General features: G+C 52.8%; 1 protein-coding gene across 1 annotated transcript in view; it reads left to right on the top strand.

Annotated features, from left to right (window-relative positions):
- Positions 1-832: 832 nt before the first annotated feature.
- Positions 833-2,997, top strand: part of ALS2CL (ALS2 C-terminal like) — a 32,734-nt gene continuing 30,569 nt past the window's right edge. Inside the window, exon 1 of the mRNA XM_027704876.1 lies at positions 833-948. The gene's annotated coding sequence lies outside the window, so the exon portion shown is untranslated. The remainder of the gene's footprint in view (positions 949-2,997) is intronic.

Below are 2,997 nucleotides of genomic sequence, written 5' to 3'. Positions count from 1 at the left end.
AGCTGGGAGCCAGGAGAAGGGAAAAACCAGGAGAAGGGAAGAATGGAGGTTCTTAAATCCCTCTGGCTGCAGTTTGAAACCCCAGGGCAAGGAGGGAGAGCTGGGAGGTAGGAAAGGGAAAAAATAGGAGAAGGGAAGAATGGAGCTTCTTAAATTCCTTTGGCTGCAGTTTAAATCGCAGGGCAAGGAAGGAGAACTGGGAGCCAGGAAAGGGAAAAACCAGGAGAAGGGAAGAGTGGAGCTTCTTAAGTCTCTTTGGCTGCAGTTTGAAACCCCAGGGCAAGGAAGTAGATCTGGGAGCCAGGAAAGAGAAAAAACAGGAGAAGGGAAAACCCAGGAGCTTCTTAAATCCCTCTGGCTGCAGTTTGAAAACCAAGGGCAGAGAAGGAAAGGGAAAAACCAGGAGAAGGGAAGAATGGAGCTTCTTAAATCCCTTTGGCTGCAGTTTAAATCCCGGTGAAATATTTTCCCCTTCATCTTTTGCAGCTTCCCTTTAGACATTTGGACCTTTCCCTTTGTCCCCGTGGTCCGTGGCTGGGAATTCTCCTTTTTGGAGAAGCGTGGAAGCCGAATTTGTTTCCATCACAACTTTCCCTCGGAGCCGAAGGCAAATTCGGGAGCATCCCTAATTTTTTTGCCGACAGGGAGCAGCAGCCTCGTCCCCCCGCTGCCCTTTCCCTTTAAATCCCTCTCAAAAGCCTTTCGAGGGTTGAGTCGCTTCCCGAAATTTGGAGAGCGGCCAAGCCGTGGCATCCCGCCAGGGGGTTTCCATGCCTACCAGGAATGTTGTGCGGTGCACCTTGGGAGGGGAACGGCACTTCCTCGAGTTTTATTTCCCCTCCCTTCCAAGGAGGGAGTAAATAAAGCAGCCGAGGAGCTGGAGCTCTCCCCGCCGGCTCCTCTCCCCATTCCCATGGATGCGTGTCCCGGCTGACGGCTCATCCCGCGGTAAGAGGGAATTTTGTCGCTCAGGTGACGTTTTGGCTGCTCGGGAGATGCTGTTCCAGCGGGGATTCGTGGCGCTGTTCCCGAAGATTTGGCTCCGTGCCACGGGGAGGATCAGGGGGTAACTTTGGGATTGGGATAGCGCTCTGTGTGCCGCCGTTTCTCTCCCCAAATTTTATTGCTCTGGTGTTCTGCTGAATTAGGAAAAGATCCATCCACGTTTCAGCCACGAGATAGTTTGGGAAGCTGCGAATTCAGCAGAATCCTGACGGTTCTGCCCCTAAAACAGGAACGTGGCTCATTTCCTACTCACGGGGAGGCAAAGACTCCCAAAATCCCTGCCGGTGCTGGCGGGAGCGGGATATAATGGAATGATTCAGCGCTGTGGGACAAGGTTCCTTTGTCTCTCCATGGCTCCAGTTGGATTTGGGATGGAGCCAACACGCCCTGAGGCTTCAGGTGGCTCCCAGCCCAGTGGGACAGGGCCGGGATGTCCCCATGGAGCAGCCGAAGGGAGGGGTTGGATATGGATCCTTTGGTCGCTCGGAGGCAAGGAGAGGGACACCAGTGGTGGAAGGTCATGGAATCCCAGGATGGTTTGGTTTGGAAGGGATGTTTTAAGGGGCCTCCAGACCAACGAGCAGGGACATCTTCAACCTGATCAGGTCCAGATCTCCTCGTGGTTTGCTTTATCTCCTGGGACCGTGTTGTGGTCTCACCACCCAGCCAGGGTGAGTCACTGACAGTCTGTCTGCTCTGTCCTGCTATGCCAGAGGGAAACCTGGCACCTGGGAAGGGGTAGGGATGGGTGGAAGGCTGGGCTTAGACTTTCTCTGAGCTCAGAGTTGCTCCTGCACCACCTGGTCCTCGTCATCTTCTCAGTTCTTGTCATCTTCTCAGTCCTTCTCATCTTCTCCCACCCTGCTGGCGTTTGAGGAGAGCTTTTCCCAGCCTTCCCAAACCAAACTGGAGGCTTTTTTTTTTTTTTAGGAGGTGCCCTAAAACCCCTCGGGGTGGTGGGGTGGGGCTGGTTGTGCCCACAAGAAATATCCCACAGATTAAGAGAGATTTGTAGTTGATTTTTGCTCTCCATCCCCCTTCCATGAGTCTCTCTCCTCCGTAACTCAGCACCTTCGCTCCCCTTTCCCACCTCCGCATTCCAAGATGCCTCTGGCTGTGGGATTGCCCTGATCCAGCAGCTTCCCACTTCCAAGGAGTGGGAAGAAGGCCCCAGGATTTCCTCTCTACCCTGGGGAGAGTCACCACCCTCCTACAGTCAAATCCTGCGGGTTCTGTGCCGGCCCCATCCGGGCTGTCCCAAAGCCCAAAAAACTCATGGAATTGAGTAGTTTCCTGGAAAATTACCCAACTGACCACCAAAAGGCTCAGAAATGTGGATACCATGGTTTCAGAGAACTCTGCATAGAGGAAGCAGCTGTTCTGAGCTGGCAGGTGATGGTTTGCTGCTGACAGAGGAAAGTGGGATTCTCCGTGTCTGTTTTCCTGCTTTCCGGCTTCCTATGGAGTCAGGACTGACTGCCAGCCCTCTTGAGCAAGGCCTGAAGTCAGACAAGCTGCCACAGAGCAAGAAATAATTTAGATTAATGAGTCATGTTTAATTCTTGGAGCCAAGTGGGCACCGTGGGGCTTGTTTGGAAAAGGGTTCCTCGATTCCGTGTTTGCTGATGCAGGAAGTTAATCCTCAGTTGGAGACCTGATGGATTTCTTGGGCTGGCCAGAGGTCACTGTTGAAGGTCCAGCTCCAAGGACTGGAATGTTCATCTGGTTTGGTCTGTGGAGTAAGAATTAGGGTTGTTTTAGTGGGCAGAAAGCACCTGGGGCAGGTAATTCCATGTGGTTTGGTGTCCTGAGGGAGCTCCTGGCTTTGGATGGGATGTGGGGCTTGGTGTCTTCCCAAAGTGTCTGGAAACCATGTGGGCTTTCCAAGGAGTGGAATTTCCATTTGTTTTGCTCTGTGGAGTAAGAATTGGAGTTGTTTTAGTGGGCAGAAAGCACCTGGGGCAGGTAATTCCACGTGGTTTGGTGTCCTGA

The sequence above is a fragment of the Neopelma chrysocephalum genome, unplaced genomic scaffold (assembly GCF_003984885.1).
Source record: "Neopelma chrysocephalum unplaced genomic scaffold, ASM398488v2 Primary Assembly neopelma1_295, whole genome shotgun sequence".
Taxonomy (NCBI): domain Eukaryota; kingdom Metazoa; phylum Chordata; class Aves; order Passeriformes; family Pipridae; genus Neopelma; species Neopelma chrysocephalum.
This window is presented reverse-complemented; position numbering and strand designations above follow the sequence as displayed.